Here is an 18514-nt window from a genome sequence, read left to right on the forward strand (position 1 = left end):
TGTTTTTGACTGATTTTTCTATATTTGGCAATAATAGTTAAAACAAAAGAGTAAAATGCGCTGTTTATGTAAGTTATTATTTGACAAGGAAACCCTGAACCTGTGTGCTAGGAGAATGATTTTTACAAAATTGCATGCAAGGTTTCTATTGGCTTATGTGTTAAAATCTTGCCTGGTGTGTGGACTCCACTCTCTCTTATCATATAATGCAAGAGAATGGAATTTAAAGTATTGATTTAAAAAAAGACTAAGTTGATTCACTTGAGTCTCTGTGTTGTGCACAAAAATTCTAATAAATGTAAACAACTTGAGCCATGTTTCCATTTGCATTTCTTTCCATGACTATTTTTTCCTATTTATTCATATCTATCATATTCTGTCCTATTTTGTTCATATCTACTGACAGTATTTTCCTATTTTCCCTTTATAAATGAAATACTGAAAATAATAATCATTATTATTATTAGTATTAGTAGCAGTAGTATTAGTAGTAGCAGTAGTAGTATTATTGGTATTTTTTATTATTATTGAGTCAGACACTTTTGTAGCCCCGTTTATGTCCGTGGAAGGAGTGCTTTATCTATAAACTTTATCCCCTTTATGCTTATATGCCATGTGTTTTCCCTGTGTGCCACTTGATAACAGTAAAACAAACGATCATGTAAAACCATCACGGTTTGTACACCATACTATCATATTATCCAGGTTGAACCGAAAACCACTTTGAAGTCTGCGTGGACTTTACAAGTGACATTTTGTGAGGTGTTTTACAAGACACCTAATATGGCAACCCTACGTGGTTGAGAGTTTAAAACTCATGCTTAGATAAAACTGCAAACTACAGTACCTTTCCCAGATTGCTGTTCAGACAAAACCGGGGTTGTTAGGGTCGAATTTGTCTTCCACTTCAAACGCTAGTTATGAGTCTCTGATTCTTGTTATTCCTACTGCTATCTCTGTATTTCGCCCCTCTGACTCTCTCTCTCTCTCTCTCTCTCTCTCTCTCTCTCTCTCTCTGTAGTAGTGTATGAATGCAGGGCACACAGTAAATAGATGTTTAAACAGATTGCGCTACTCCAGAATATTTTTCCTATCTCAGAGAGGGGCGGAGCGGCATGACATTTCCCAGCAGGCAAAGCGGCTGCTGTTACAGCGAGCTGGTAATACCTATAATGCCAAACGTCTATCATGCCGCCAGACAAGAAAACAGTTAGATTTTAAAATGTGCAAATGGAGGCCTTTTCAGCAGACGCAAGATGACAGACCTCACAAATCTTAGGCAAACTTCATCACCAAGGTTTGTTTTCATTGTAAATAGGATGTTTATTTGTGTTTTATTTGCTTTTTTCCCCCAAGTAGGTGATCAATAAAGCATATGGCATTTACCTCTGGAACACAATGTATTATTATTTTATTAAGGGTTTATTTTTTATTAGTTTTTTCATATTTTTCACCACGGTCATAAAATATGTGACGAGCAAATCAAAAGCATACAGTTGCTTCACAAAAGATACTGGTCACACAGCTAGCAAAGCATTTACATTGTACAATATCTTATCTGCTATTTTCTGTGTGTTTGTGATGTTTGTGTGCATCAGTAAATGCAATTTTTTTTTTAATGATTGGCTCATATTGTGGATATTAATTTTCTTTTGTTTTGCTGCAGCACTGTAACAACATATCCATGTCAGCCAAGAACTTTGAGGGTTTTTATATGTAGAAAACAAAATGATTAGGCATTAAGGTGGTGCAGTGAGAGTGCGCTGTCACAGCAAGAAGGTCCTGGGTCTAATTCCAGCCTGGGCCTTTCCGTGTGGAGATTGATTGTTCTCCTCGTATCCACGTGCATTTCCTCCGGGTAGTCCTGTTTCCTTCCACAGTCCGAAGACATGCAACAGAGACTGGAGACTCTAAATTTCCTGCAGGTATGAGCGTGTGAATGCATGGTGTGTGCGTGTTGCAATGGATTGGCGCCCAATGCATGCTGGGATAGGCTCCAGCACCACCGCCCCCCCTCCCCCCCAACCCTCACTCCCACGACCTTGACCAGGAATAATTGGGTTAGATATTGTATGGACACTAATATGTGTGGAAGATGCAGCAGTAACACAACACTGAGATGTGCAAACTATAAACAAGCCACATTAAATAAGAGTGCCCATTAAAGCAAAGCATGTGGACGCAAGCGCTGCAGTAAATCTTACAAGCCAAGACGGGGAAGTTCTATTTGTATGTCCCTTACAATACGTGCCATCTTTCGGTGGGCCATTGTCATTCTTGCCATGCCGTTAGCGTCATCCTGGTCACAGGAACAGCGTATCAATGCCAGAGGCTCGCGTGGGGGAAGGTCAATGACGACAGGCAGTACGCAGCGATCACAGACTGATTGACTCCTGGCACTCTGCTCCCACAGGCCTGTTTGACGCAAACGGAGTTCCTGAGAAAGCCAGCGGCGGGATCATTAGCGCATTGTTAGCGGCGGCCCCTCGCCGCTCGGGAGCCATCGAAGCGTAGCCAGCCTCGGGCGGGGCGGAAGGTCAAAAAAAATTTCAAACAGAGACGAAACACACGTGGGCTGAGACTGCGTCAGTGCAAACGCTCTCGTTTATGATCTCTGTGGATGGGAGAGGAATTATTAAAACCAGGAGATTTGACTCTCTTAAGTGTTTTAGTCTCGTAACGACATCTTATTTTCATGTCTTTTTCTCTCAAATACAAAATATTAGCATGTTTTGTTAAAATTCCTTTTTGCCTGAAAAGTGAAATTGTCTCACCCCATTGGAAAAATCTTCAAATGAGTCAAATTATCGTACATCATTGGCAATCATTTTGTCTTATGAAAAAGTAATAGAAATAAAGTTAAGACTAAAATGCTTTGGTTTTTTCAGTGCAGGGGAAGGGATGATGGGGAATGAACCCCCATCCTCCATCCATGTCACCCCCTTCCCCCGTCCCCTGTCCCCTTAGCCTGCAAAAGGGGGGGGGGGGTCAAAGAATTTAAATAGTTTCTATGGATCTGTCCCCCATGGAGATATTGCTCCAAGCACACCGTTTGTATATTGACTGCCATTACAAGTATCCAATTGAAATGGAATGACTTCTTGTTGCATTGCAAATTGCAAATGAATTGCCGGTCATGAGTTCATTAACTCATTTTTCTGGTTGTGGCTATCTCCAAATATAGTCACATGATAGTTGTAGTCATAAAATCATCATAGCAATAGTTTTTTTTATGGCATACCCCTTTTAACATGTTCTTATTGTATAGAGCCTTCCATATGATGGCTTTCCTGTTTAAGTAGAAGTCAACTGTCCATGGAAATGTACTGAATGATGTATGGATAAATGCAGAAACACAATCTCACAGCACCATCATTAGTGCCAGTGTTATAAAATGTATGGAACGTGCAACTTATTCACTCCAGATGAACCGTCTCTTTCTGTCACAGTCCAACTGAAATGAATTGAAAAAATAAATAAATAAATAAAAATCTGAATCAGCTTGCTTTCTTCCAGCTTTCCCAGAAGAAAGGGCTCCAAAAGGCTCCTTTGTGTCTCCATAGAGGAACCCAGTCTAGTTCCAGTTTTTGTTAGGCATAATGGTTCAAATTTGGGAGATTTCATACTCTCAACACCTACCACAGAGGGTTCCATAAAATGACTAAAAAGGGTATCCCTATGGAGACAAAAAAGCCTAAGAACCTTTTTATGGCTGGACCGCAACAGCGAAGCCAACCCTACAAACGCGAATGTCTGTGAGTGACTGACTGACTGACTGAGTGATGAAGTTATATCATTGGTCGGCCGAATTATTAAGTTACACCATTGGTCGGTCAGATCACGTGTGTTAGGTCCAGCTATATGCTAGGATTTAACCTGGTCTTGTTTCTGAAAGTGTATGACGTTGGAACAAATCCAGAAACACAACGTCACAATACCATCCTTAGTGCCAGTGCTATAAAATGTCCGATAATGTGTCTAATTTACTTTAAATGGTCAGAATAAACTTTCTTCCTACAATGCATTCAGGTCTGCTCCGGTTACAGGTCTTGTATAAGCACATCCAAGGCTGCTAACACAGGCTTTGAGACCAGAGCCTCCCTCTGTGCCTCCCTACATGGTGCCATAGGGTCAAAGCCTTTTTCGCTGAGTAATTTACCGTTCAACTCAAACCTCTCTGAAGTGTGGGTCTTTTCTAGTAAGTGGGCAGATACTGTGAGATTAAGCTGAAAGGTCACTTGATAAAGTGAACTTCCGTTGTGGATAGGTACAACTTGTTCGGAGAACTTCAGCGAAACAAGCCTTTAATTCCTCATTCTTTTTATAGATTTATGCTGACTGACAGAAACTCAGCAATTTGATGCAAACAGACTGAACATTTCAAAAATCTTTTACAATCTGGAGTCAGGCAGTTTGAGACTGCAGCACATTCTGTTGATGTGTCAGTAGCAGGTTAAACCAGTGCAAACTCAGAGCAAACAGTGCTTCACAGATTCCAGGAAGCACCCCTGGTTATGTCAGGGTGTCCTACGCACATAATCTGTAATCAGTCTTGCAAAAAAAAAAAAGAATCAGCGAGAAATGTTAGATTAAAGATGACACGCTGGTATTTTTAATAACTAAATTTTACTTGTCTACATTGAAATTATCTGAATGTACGCCAAGTACAGACACTGAGATTGTGAGTATGTGTAATTTTTCAATTCCAAACAGCAGCAAAGTCATCTGGTTTCGATCACAGGAATTGTTAGTCACATTGATATACCACCGGTGAATTTATTTTGTCAGACATAGTATGAATGAGGCAATATTTTTTCAGTCTGTTGATTTTATTTGATGTGTGTATTACATTGTAGATTACATGACTGAAAATGGGCCAATTTTTTGAGGCCTGCAAAGAACATAAAACTACCATTTAAACCAACAGTGAAACATATAAAGCCCAGACAAAAGAAGGAACATTTCACAGGTTTGCTTCTCTTTTCATTCTTTTATCTTGTCAGGATGAAAGAGATACACTTATGCAGAGCCCTCCAGCGGAGATGCTGATTCATTCCTGGCATGGCACAGGCTTGGGTTCGACACAACCTGTCAAAGGCGATTATGTAGATAGAGAAGACCTGGCCATGTACACTCTACCGGCCCAGCTTTGTGTAGAGAAGTGGGCAAGCACAGTCTGACGTAGGACACGACAGAAGAAGGACCTCTCACGCAGGGAGCCGAAAATCGGGATGAATCATCATTCGCTGAAGACGCCTTGCAGCGATGGGAGTCCACTTTATCACCAATCAGAAGATTGTGGGCTGAAAAAAAAAAACGAAACAATATTCTGGGGGGGGGTGGGGGGGTTGGTGGCAGGGGGGTGTGGTGAGGGCGAAGGGGACAGGGGGCAGGAAAAGGGTGGGTGGATGGAGGAAGGAAGACACAGTGACCGAAGAAAGGGATCGTTTTGTTCCCCTGCGTTTTTTGCTGCCATTGCCAGCGTGAATCGCAACCTGCAGCTGATGAGATTAGGATGCTAATTTTCGGCTGAACGAAGGGAAGGGAGGGTAGAACATCAGCATGCCACAGGCAGGAGAGAGGAATGTAGAGCCACACCGTGTTCCCAAACCCGAAAACACAAGTACAAAAAGAGAAGCAATTTCAATTTACTTTGTACCTCCCAACCACCCCCCCCCCATTCCCCCCACACCCTCCCCATTTCCCTTTTTAGTAATATCCGAAAAGCGATCATTCCAATTTAATTGCTTGCCATACGCCTCATTTCCAAGGAGAGTAACACACTGTAGCTCACATGCAGTACTATTCATTACAGAGCGATTCAGGGTAATGAGCTGCGCTCTATGTTGAACAAACACCCTTCTAGGTAAGCTCAGCTCTTTATGCACAATACTGCAAAAACAAAAAATAAGTCAATCTCAACCCAAGTATTTCAGTCTTGCATATCAAGTAAAAATCTTAACTCTATCGCCTTTCCGCCAAAATAAGGCTGAAATATTGCCAATGAGGTGAGACAGTGTGACTCATTTCAAGATTTGGAAATGGGGTAAAAAACAAAATCAGGCACGGCCATAGAGTGAGCCTGCCTGTACTCACTGTGTTTAAAATATATTCCTTGTACTGGAAGAACAAACGGCAAATAGCTTTGGCTACACATCCACATATACAAATCACTGCAGCTTTCCGCTGCAATTGCCAAAATGCGTCGGTCGCATGCTTTGCTTGTCAGGGCCATGCCAGTACCTTTCACGGGGTACATGTTCAAAGTGAGGAAAGGGCACACCAACTTAGAAAAACTGCTTTTAAATAAAATCGAATTAAAGGGGCACATCAGACCCTTGGGGCAAAAGGGGCAGGTGCTGAGGGACCCATAGATTCCATAACACCCCCACCCCCCCTCTCCCAGGGTGTATAACTATTTGTCTTTCTGTCCGTAGTTATTATGAGTTTCCACACTGGTTGTCCTGAACTGAATGCACATAAACAAACTTTAATGTGTGCACATTTTGTTTGCATACATTGCCATTCTCCCGCTTTGACTCTGTGAATGAAAAGTGCTTAAACCTTTTGTTAAACTTAAACCGTAAGTCACACTAAAATATTATCCATATTACCCCCCCTCCCCTGCCCTTCCCACACTATGCAGTCCCTCAAAAACCCAACCCCCCTGACCTCCAGAATTTACTTTACATGCTTACTTTCCATAAGAAATATGTACTTTTCCAGTGTACCCTGTAGCAGGAGGACCTCGTTCTTACTCTGTGGTGCTTTTCTGTGCCAGGCGAACACTCAGGATTCTCCATCATCTCGTTTATCTTCTGACCAGCTAAACGTCTTAGAAACAAAGAAAGAAACGCAAAAGAACTAAGGAATTACGCAGAATTATAGCTCTTAACATGAATTACTGGTTCTCTCGACTGCTTATGCACGTTTCCTTAAATTATGTTTGCATCTGCACTTATTTATGCAGATTTTGCTTAATGAGAAGTATGGAATATCAAAGAAAGATCAAATTTTGTTAAGAACTATAAAGAATATATTACTGACAAAAATGAATGCAGGAGGCTGTTGCTCACCCTCATCAAAGCACTCAACTAATAATAATTCTGACAGCGTATATCATGTGTTCTAAGCGTTGAGGTGTTTGTTTATGCATAAAGTAGGCCTTTTTGCATCAGTGATCACAGCAGAACTATGAATTAATTGCACAAAATTATTATTATTATTTTTTCCTCCTCTACTCAGCTCTTTCCCGCAACACACTATTCAAATGTTGTACTGCATAGGTCATCAATGACTAAATTTGTGCAGAAGTTAATAATTGAAACGTGAAGCAGTTTAGGTTTGAACAGGTTAAGCGCTAATGGCTTCAGTGGTTTTTGTGTGAAGCCTTTTCCAATAGTCTGAACTGGAAATTGCAGTCTGAGTCAATTATATCTAAATGTAACTGGAGTTTTGGCAGAAAATGTCAATTTGTTGGTAGTTGAGCTTTAACTTCTGCGTGAACATTGAAGAAAAACAGGAGCGTTCCTAAAGATGTGAAACAATTATTCTTCAAAGTATCCAACAGGAGCAGAATTCTCTGTGTCCAAACGTTTATTGTTTGGACACATATTTCACGAGTGATGTACAGTGAGTGCACAGCAGTTATGACAACAGCCAACAGGCATTCCGAAAAGGACAGCATCCAGCTGCCTGAAACGCATTCTCCAGCTCTTCCAGATTAGCCCTATTTGTCATCTTGTCCGTTATATAAGCTAACCACTGTGATGTTCAGCCGACACACACACACACACTCACATAAACACACACATTCTATTCATACATGTACAGTACACGTTCACATGTACCCATGTTCAAGCAAAGACACAACAGACATGTTGAACGTACATGCACTAAACATAGACGAGTGCATGTGAATACACACACACACACACACACATTCAAACACGCCGTATATGTGCACACTTGCCTCATATGCATTTAAACATGTATACAAACACAAATGCTTGTACACATGCACACACACATGTACACACATACACGCACACACACACACACACACACACGCACACACACGCCATACATGCAGCCGTGCACACATGTGCATGCACACACACACCACCTAACACACCTTATGTACACACGGATGTGCTCAAGGGCCAAACTGAATTAACAGCCTGACTGTTCTTTGCTCTTGCTGTCATCGTTGCCCTGTCCAATCACACACGTGGAGAGAGATCCCGGCTCCTGTGTAAAGGACTGTACAGTGCGTGGGGTATTTGCAGACCTGCCAACCTTAGGAAAATATTTTGAGTACCTCAATAGTCAGTGTAACGCTTAGTTCACACGCTTTGCACGCACGCACACACAAGCCTTTCTTCATAATTCTAGTTTTGACTGTTGAAGTGATCAGGAAAAATTGTATAATTTGACCTGATTCTAAAATATCACTTGCACTGCACTGGGCTATATTATGATACATTTGCAAGTCAAAAGTTTGAGTACGCCTGCTTAAAACAATTTTTTCATGATTCATATTTCATTATATGATATGTGTGCTTATACAAACTGATAACCATCAGTTAAGTGAAATGCATTCAATTATTTAATAAAAATGTAAATTATTTATTTTGTATATTGTAACATATGTTTTCATTTTCAAGTATTTACAGAAACTTATGTTGTAATGTAAAAAAAAAACTTATGTTGCACTGTCAATTATGAATAAAACCAGGTTTCTGTTCATGATTTCCATTTTTATTTAATAATTAAATAACTGAATCAGCTTATATAGGCACACATCATATAGGCCTAATGAAAAAAAAGTATTCAATTGAAAAATTATCTAGGAATGTAGGCCTTCGTAACTAGGTTCAGCTAAATTATTACCTGAAGCTCCTTGGTGGCTAATGTCAAAATCATAATTGCACAATGTGCAAAATGCATGGTGCGGACGTTTTGAGGGGCGGAGGCACGGCCATTGCTCCTGATATTTTGCGAGGAACTTCTGGGTGGCATGGAGTCGCTTCTTTTTAGTAGGTCTGGTCTGCTGCTCTCTCTCTCTCCTTGTTAGTATCCTCGTCATCTGACGTCATGATTATTTTCTAACTGCAAGGCTGGGTGACTGGCTGCAATAATAGGAATTATTTGCTACGTTAAACACCTTTGCAATAGTCACTTTGCTCCATCAGAGCGTGCGCGATTCAAAGTTTGAACAGGGAGTCTCCATGGCGTTTGAGTTACTGCAGCTAAATTACTCCATCAGTTATTCGCACGTCTCCTAACGAGGATAAATCGTATGCGAGCTACTACTACGGCTAACTATATACACAAATTTATCTCATTAGGATATACCCCTTGAAATGCATGATCTCATAAAGTTACCGAACATGTTTTAACGTTTTACATTTTTGTGCTTGATTATTACTCCCCACTTCCCATTTTACCTCAGCAATGCAGCGTTACGTCTCGGTGGATAATAAAGTACCGCTGCGTATCAGTGGATGTTGAGTGGGTCGGGGAGGGGTTACAGAACAACAAGCACAAGGTCATAGCATCTGGTTCAATCCGAGGGATGCAGTTTAAATGCCGAATAAATGTACGGTATTGCTTTGTATTGATTGTTTTCCGTAATTAAATTCCAATATTTTTTATTATTTTGACCAAGAATTGCGTGGCTGGTACACAAAGTGCGTGCAAGTTGGCAGGTCTGTATTTGTTCAGTGCATGCAGACAGAGCACAGCCCACACACCGCACACACAAAGGCAGACCCGGCTATTGGCCCACACACAGGAGCTGCTGAAAATAGTGATATCAACCGCCCGGAAAACCGCCAAGAGTCCCCGCCAGCCGTCTCTACACTGCAAGAAATAATCTTAACAATAGTTTTAGGCTCGTAATGAGTCTTAAAATATTATTTTTCTCTCTCAAGTAGACAATATTAGCCCGTATTACTTCACTGTTTGCTTGTAAAGTGACTTTTTCTTACCCTGTAGGCAAATCTTGAAGTGAGTCAAACTGTCTCACCTCATTGGCAATACGTAGCTTTGTCTTATTTAGTAAAAAAGCTATAGATATAAGATTTAAATTTTAAATATGTAATTAAAATGAAATATGAAAGATGCAAATACTTGTTGAATTTGACTTGTTTTTTATTTTTGCAATGTGCGGCTGAATATATACATTAGTATAGGTCTTTTTTGGCATCATTATAAGCTATGTTGCAACTGCTGTGTAGTTCAAAAGCATTAGCAACAGGTGTTCGGGACCTAGAATGGGTAAAATCTTTCCTCATTCTAAGTCCCCAGCACCTGTTTCCACCTGAAATGCACTATGATGTTAAATAAAGGGTATGCTTGTGGGATTAATAAAATAAAAGATGTGTTTGTACCATTTGTAAAATAAAGGATGTGTTTGTGATGTTTGTAAAATAAAGGATGTGTTTGTGGTGTTTGTAAAATAAAGTATGTGTTTGTGGTGTTTGTAAAGTAAAGGATGTGTTTGTAAAATGAAGGATGTTTTGAGTGGTTTGTAAAATGAAGGATGTGTTCACGGTGTTTGTAAAAAAAAAAAGGATTTGTTTGTGCCCTTGTTAAAAAAAAGGATGTATTTGTGTGGTTTGTAAAATAAAGGATGTGTTTGCACTGTTTGTAAAATAAAGAATGTGTTTGCACTGTTTGTAAAATAAAGGATGTGTTTGCGGTGAACTGTTTTGTTCTGGGAACTCACACAGGTTGTACTCTTCTTCTGTCCAAAGTACACGTCACTGCTCAGAGTTCAGGGAAGGTTTGTCATAGTTTGTAAGGGGCTGGAAAATATGCAGAAATATGACTCCTCTGACAGACGCAATAATCCATGCATCCGCGACAGAGGTGACATACTGTACACACAAACATCCTAGGCCATTCTACTGCAGAGCCATTTGCAGGAAGTGAATTATTCAGTAACTCTGCGCCTTATAGTTGGAACAATATGCAAAAAAAATCCTAAACTAGACAAATTAATTTCAACTGCTGATTTTAAATATGTAATTTGTGACTTGGTGACTGAATTATGCTCCTGCTTTTAACCTCTGCTCTGCTCTTTTATTCCATTATACTTTGTTTTTTTAAGTCAGGTCCTTGTAGTAAGAGAGATTTCGACCTCAATGGGGCATTCCTGGTTAAAATTATGCTGAAAAGTGGTTGCCAGGCAAGACATACAGCGATAAGTCAGATAATAACTATTTACAGACACTCCTGCGAGGGGACATACTGTTCCTCACTCCATGTCCAAGCGACAAAAAGAGCAGGACATTCGCCGGAAAACAAAATGGCCGCTCTGTTCCGGCTCTGCTCGTTCTGCAGTGTGAAGTTTCTCAAGCGCAGTAAACTGTTTGTTTTCGGCGGGACCAAATCGGTTGTGGCAATGCACTCACACAGCAGCTCCCAGGTGCAAATGGAGACACCATTACTGTAACCAGTTCACTGGGTCTGAATGAGTTTCACACACCCACATTAGAAGACCTTGTTTTTTTAATATAGTACATTTTGGGAATTGGGGCAGCAGTACAGGTTCCAATTACATTCTGATGCACTGGCTCACGGACTTCCAGCTGATTCCTTTTAGGACCACATTGCAATAAAATGACCCCAAAATTCAATAAATAGCGGAGCCCACTGTAAGATGAGCTATTTGAATCCGCCACTGGACTAATCTGGGAACATCTTCATCGGTTGATTTTGGCAGAATGGTGTTTTTGCCGACGATGCTTTTTCCAAAACAGTTTTTTTTTTAACCCAGATTGTTTTTTCTCCCATCTTGGTATGCGCAGTCACACATTGCAGGCCTGCACTCTCTCTGCATTGGACATTGCACATTTGGGAAAGCACAGAGAAGGGCTTTGACAAGCTTGCTCAGCTGTCACTCCAGAGGACACATGCCTGAATGGTGAGACAGGGACAATCCCACTGACAGAAACCCTCCCTCTCTACCTTACATTACAGCACACTGCAGTTACTTGGAAAATGCTCTGATACAGAGTGGCACACAGCAGTGCAGAACACCAGTGTTGCTCTCAGGAATACAAAAATTCAGCAGCACCTCAAAGGCAAAGAGCCTCATTTATAATCAATATTTGTGGGGGGGGGGGGGGGGTTCAATGAGCTCGACGCCACTGGTTTGAACACCTGGGTTGTGGAAGCTTGGTGTTGGGATTGGAATGACAGCCAATACAGGCAGAGGTTTTATTAAAGAAAGAAAGAAAGACAGAAAGAAAGGACTGCAGGCAGAGCTGATACAGTATACTGACTGTGGAGCGTAAATTCAGCCTTGTGATGATCATTTTATGTCATTTTATTTTATTTCATCCTGGAGAGATGTCGCAATATGTAGTTCTTTTCAAATTTCAACAAAAACAGAGTTGTGTGGGTAGATAACCTTTAGGGCACAATTCAAATGAACACCTCTTAAATCTCCAGTTCAGAGAGTTAAAAATAAAACTCACAGCGTTAGCATGAGTCACAAGGACTCCTAACAGACATGGCCTTTGTTTTTTTCCCAGTGCAAACCTTTAAGGTTACTTGCTTACTGTTCTCGTCAAGTACATCTTTACTTCTGTCTCCAGAAATGTTACAAAAATGCACTGAATAGTCACCACGCTACACTGTGAAGCTGGGTGCTACTGCAGCTCTTGTACTAATCATTCACATAAAAACTTGGTGACATTCGCTTTTTTAAAGAATGAGGCACTCACAAAGTCTTTTCTGAACTCTGTTCACTTTGCTGCAAACATGTCAGAGGTGCTCCAATTTCTTTATTTTTTGCTTTTCTTTTTATCTGACTGGACGATGCCAGGCTGTCTGGCGGACAGTCCTTCCTGTTCCCGTAGCTGAAAGGAGGCCCGCTGTGCAATGTCATTTTCTGTGCCAGACAGTTCCTGCGCGAGGGCTATCTCCGATAGGAGCTAGCGCCGAGGGACAGCTCACCTCCGTTTTTAATTCAGCACGTTTGCGGTCTGACCGTGTCAAAACGAGTGGGTCAGCAATTCACAAATCAACAGTCCGTAATTTGTGAATGCATTCCTCGCAACTCAGCCGTCCACAATTTGTGAGTAGGTCGTTCACAAATCAACAGTCGATGATTTGTGAATACATAATTCAAAAAATCATCAGTCCACAATTTGTGAACGCATAGTTCACGAGTCACAGTGGCCCTGCCCATCATGTAGACATACAAACCTACACTGCTTTTATGCTGTCACATATCTGGGCTAATTCTTATCTTTTCTCCCCCAAATCTAATCTGTTTTTTGTTTTTTTTCAACCGTCTACGCTCAGTGATTTGCATGAGGCTCTGTGGATTGAGACCCATTACACAAAGTAAAGAGCATAAGCAGAGAGACTGTACATACAGTGCAGAAATAAAGCACTGACATGCAAATGAGTTTGACCTGCACATCAACACAGAAAACACCAGTCGCACGAGAGAGACACAGAACTGAAAGAAAATCGAATGCGGAATGCAAATGCGGTCAACTGTTCCCAAAAGATCGTTTTTTTCTGTTTTGAAAAGACCGGTTCCAAGTGTTTTATTTCCTGTTGATGTACTGGTTGAAAAAAAGCATCATATTTTGAAACTAATTCAATTCCGATCTGTCAGATGGTGACAGTCTAAGCATAGGGATTTGGTTTGTTTTCTCACAAAAGGCACTGCTCATCTAGAGTGGTGTAGAGACTGAACCTTACCAGTGGAAGGTTGGAAGGAACGCAGAGGAACAACGCATGAATGGACCTAGAACATTGCATTTATGGATATTTTTAAAAAATCCAAACCCTGGTTATGCATTAAAATTTACGAAAACACAATTTTAACGGGCAGCGATCCAAACTGAAACTGTTTGTTGCGTGCACTTACAGCGTCGGAGCGGAGTGTGCATATCAAAAGGCCGCGCGCGCTAATAAAAAGCGCCCGGAAATCACGCGCTGCCATTCGGGCATCTGGACTTCATTGTGGGCTTGTCTGCCACAGCGGGGAACGTCGCGTGAAATATTTGAGGGATGAAATATTTTCTACTTTCTTCTGTGAAGAGGTTATACAATATTGGCTTAATGCAGCAGTTTTTCAGAGATAAGGGCATTTCACTACCTGATCTTTACAATTCTAATGAGACTGAGGAACAGTGACAGCCCAAACACCATAGAGGGCTAGGTTATAATTTTATAACTGTAAATGAAAATTTCCCATTTAAATAATCTTAACCTTTAACGAGTAATTCCCACTGAAGCAATATCTCATATTGAAAATATATTTTTCTGGAAAGTAGAAGCATAATTGAAAATATCATTAGCTGGGTTACTTGCAGGAAATTATCCCATGGACCAAAGAAACCTAAAATTTACAAGAATAAAAATATCTTGCAGTGGGAAGGCTGAAAGAGAATATATATATATATATATATATATATATATATAAATAACAAAAAATCCTCCAAATGGAAAAGAGTTTGAGGCTGTCCTCTTCTACAGTCAGTTATGATAAATCAGAACTGTTTAAAATTCCTCAGAAGGAACTCGTCTTTAGAAAAATATACACCCGTATCCTGTTAAGGCACTGTTCTGGTGCATGGATGTGGCAGCGCTGACTGCGGCCAGCAGTCCTGCAGGGTCGTGCACGCTGGGCCCTACCATCCCACAGCGCTGGGCGTGTGTCAGTTGGCTGGGATGCTGGCCTCTCATCGCGCACTAGCGACTCCCGATGGTCAGATCCGCCAGTTAGGCCATGCCATGAAGTGTCTTCCTGCGACTCTTGTCTGCATTAGCCCAGCTAGCGAACTGTGTTGTGATAAGATGTAGCAGCAGATATCATGCACGTCAGAGTAAAGTGGATGCTCGTCCGCGCTCTCTCAAATCGAAGACAGAGGTTGCGGGAATGACCGCGAATGACTGGACACTTCAAACAGGAGAGAAAAAGAGGGACACACACACACACACCCGTGCACACACGCACTCACACACACACACACACACACACACGCTCACACACACTGAGGACGGTGCGCTAATTTAATCAGTGCCATCCCCTGAGGCACCCTCAGCTGGTGAAGCCCTTCAGTGTGTTTGGCTCTGTACCACTGGGCCGTTCTCCCCTGAAACTGGAGCTCAAATGGAAAGAATCCTCCGCTAAAAATTCAGGTCTTGCTTCTTGTATCTTCGTTCAAGACTATAAGAAAAAAGAGAAAAAAATACACTCATTACACCCCACTGTGCGTTTAGTGATTCTCTGCCAAGAGAGGAATCTGTGGCCTAAATCATGTTAACATAAAGTTGCAATTCACCTGATTTTATTCAATTGCCAATTTCTCTTATGCGATCAGACTTTAAGGAGAAATGTACTGATTGCCTCTGTTACTCTCAGTACAACAGCTTCAATGGTTTCATTGATGACTGTATATTCTGCTCATGACCATAAAATCTTTTGCTTGGCAACCATTTGAGGCATCCGAGGAAACCATGTTTTACCACCATCTTGTGGCGATCTGTAGTAATGCATGATAAACATCGAATAATCCGGGGAAGATGCATTTCCAATTCTTGAATATTATAATATGGTTTTGTTCCGCGGTCAATAAATCGTCTTAAAAAACAAGCAAAACATGTGGTTTTAAAGCATTAATTTATTAATATTAATATTTAAAATGCTTTTATTCGTAGTAGGAATATTCAGTAAGAATAACAAAATGTAGTTCTGGACAGAAAAGCAGAATATGGAAGGTGAGAGAGAAAGAAAGAGAGAGAGAGAGAGAAAGAGAGAGAGAGAAGGATGGGGACAATCCCTTAACTGGCTAAAATTAGCATACCCCAATCCACAACACCTGTCTCCACTCCCAGGAAAGGGCAGGGAGGTAGTAGCCAAAGTGCAAGCACATTTGCAGATGTTCCTCCCACATAATGGAGAAAAATCCTTTCCATTCCCAAGCAGCCCAGAATTACTGTATTTGTATTGTAAAAAAAAGTGATATACAGGATGACGTCACCACAATTTAGATACCAAAGGACCACCCTGCACATGAATAGATATACAGATGGTTCATTCATACAAACAAATTACATTTTTTAAATTAAATTTCAGAACAGGCCATAACCTGCAATGACTCACTGGTCTCAGTTGGTCACTTGGTCCTCTCTGGCCCATTTTGTTTGATATAGCATTGAGCCACCATGTACCTCCCACATCCTCTTCAGTCTCCTGTCTTCTGGTCAATGGAAACCAGAAGCACAGCTGTCTGACATTTGTGTGTGTGTGTGCGTGTGTGTGTGAGAGAGAGAGAGTGTGTGTGGTAGCGTAATGTAATGGGTAACGAGCTGGTCTTGTAACCTACAGGTCACAGGTTCAATGTTTGACAAGTTTGCTAGACAAGTGAAATTGTCTTACCCCATCTTGAAATGGGTAAAACTGTTTCAAATCATTGAAATACAGTATAAAGAGTTTTTTTTGTTGTTGTTTTTGTTTTGTTTTTTACAAAAAAGTAATATAAATAAGATCTAAATCTAAGACTAAAATGCTTGTTAAGCTTAACTTCCTTTTTGGTTTTTGCAGTGTGTGCTTTGTCTCCACAAGAGAGCATCATACTTAAGTTAGCTTTACTTTGTTCGGTTGTCTTTGGTCAGTTGATCTTACCAGCAGAAGTTCAGACGCACTGGTGGGTTGGCTTGAAGGAAAAACTACACTACCCAGTAGTCAAAGGGAGACCAAATAGCTCAAGTGATGTTCGCTGGTCAATCCTGGAAAAAGGTATTGTCAGAGCAATGAGAAGCTAGCTAAGTTTAAATTCCTCACACAGCTGGACTTTACACGACAAAGACTGTGACACCTTTTGTGGTTTTTTCCTTCTTCCCCACCAGAGTATAGCCAGCTGTGTTCTTGAAGCCACCTAATTAAAGTCTGACATGGTTTCCGGGGCGACATAGCTCAGGAGGTAAGACCGATTGTCTGGCAGTCGGAGGGTTGCCGGTTCAAACCCCGCCCTGGGTCCTTGAGCAAGACCCCTAACCCCTAACTGCTCTGGCGAATGAGAGGCATCAATTGTAAAGCGCTTTGGATAAAAGCGCTATATAAATGCAGTCCATTTACCATTTACCATTTACCATTTTCTGAGGGTCGGAATGTCAGTTCTGGAGCAATTGTTGGATTCTAGCTGCTGCACACAATCCCCTGTTAAGCTTAGAAGAATCCAGTGACTGAAGTTACCGTGGTGAAAAGAAATCAAGAGGCCCCAGTGCATTCTGGGGTTTTCTTGAACTCATAATGAATGATTATATTTCAGACTCTCCCTCTCTCCCTAACAACAGGTTACTGCAAAAGCAGCCTTCTGGCATTGCCCAATTACCATTTTCCCCACGGCTGTTAATATAGCTTTATTTTACTGCAAATAGCCAAAATGCTATCATTTTGATTCCTTAAATAAGAAGAAAATATGATTCACTTCAAAGCATCTCGCCAATGCTCAAGTGCATGGCTTATATCCGGTCCTCCTAGGCTGATAGGAAACTGCCTTGTTAAGCTGAGGTCTGTGTGTGTGTGTGTGTGTGTGTGTGTGATATAGAGAGAGGAGGGGAGAGAGAGAAGCTGCAAATTCTTAAAATGTGTGAGTTTATGGTAATTGTTCAGTGCCTCTGTGTTCATTAACTTCATAGGCTTTTGACCCTATCAGAGAGAAATAAACTTGGCGGAATGGTTTTCCCTCCTGTCTTCTGTTTACCTGAACAGCCCCAGTTAAAAGCATTTGTGGACCTCTGCTTGGGCTTTTTTGTCAATTATTTTATCGTTCTTCCCTTCGGTTGGTTGAACCCAATAATGTCCTGTTTAAAAGAGATTGTTTAATCAATTTTGCCATTAAGTCCATTATAAGGCAACATAATGCAACCCAAATTTTATGCTCAGTACTTGAGTGGAAATGAATTGCTACAGTACAAAGGCTTGTGTAATAGAATAGAATAGAATAGAATAGAATAGAATTTATAATAGGGGGAACATCAGGTGAAGTAGCTGACATACATGGTATGAGGAATGTAGGTTTATGTAAGGAATAAACCATATGATAAAGTTGCCATACTGCTTTGTATTCGCAAGAGTAACGGTTGATGTTCTCCGTAGCTGTTCGTTACCCTGGATAAGAGCGCAACGTGATTGCCAAGTGATTGTAATGTAATGCGGTAATGTATTCTCTGGACGCGCACGGTACGTACACCGGGACCGCTAATGCAGCTGAGGGCTGAAGGCCAAGTGCCATAGGCCGCTTCGGAAGTGCGTACATATCCCGCGAACGGCATTATGATCACGCGGCTCGGAGGGGTTTATTCAGCTCATTCCACGCATTGCTTCAGTAGCTATACATCCAGCTGTGTAAATAGATGCAGTGTAAATGCTATGTAAAGAGTTTTTGCGTCTGCTAAATGTATGTCATGCAATGTAAGACAAATAAATATACAGTAGTGATGGCTTAAATAAGACGTGTTTTTTTTTTCAGACCAG

The 18514-nt window shown here is 41.0% G+C and overlaps 2 long non-coding RNA genes across 4 annotated transcripts in view; both read right to left on the reverse strand.

Annotated features, from left to right (window-relative positions):
- The window catches only part of LOC135263673 (uncharacterized), a 29391-nt gene extending 28360 nt beyond the window's left edge, over positions 1-1031 (reverse strand). Inside the window, exon 1 of the long non-coding RNA XR_010332505.1 lies at positions 848-1031. This is a non-coding gene — a long non-coding RNA (uncharacterized LOC135263673). The remainder of the gene's footprint in view (positions 1-847) is intronic.
- A 3759-nt stretch (positions 1032-4790) lies between these two features.
- LOC135262408 (uncharacterized) lies at positions 4791-7346 on the reverse strand. Of its 3 annotated transcripts, none has more exons than XR_010332221.1 (3): positions 7077-7346; positions 6699-6834; positions 4791-5303 (listed from the first exon to the last, which is right to left on the reverse strand). It is a non-coding gene; the product is annotated as an uncharacterized LOC135262408 (long non-coding RNA). The 3 variants fall into 3 exon arrangements; XR_010332220.1 differs by having other exon boundaries at positions 4792-5303; positions 6719-6834; XR_010332219.1 differs by having other exon boundaries at positions 4797-5303; positions 6759-6834.
- Between the last annotated feature and the right edge of the window lie 11168 nt (positions 7347-18514).

The sequence above is a fragment of the Anguilla rostrata genome, chromosome 9 (genome assembly GCF_018555375.3).
Source record: "Anguilla rostrata isolate EN2019 chromosome 9, ASM1855537v3, whole genome shotgun sequence".
NCBI classification, from domain to species: Eukaryota; Metazoa; Chordata; class Actinopteri; order Anguilliformes; family Anguillidae; genus Anguilla; species Anguilla rostrata.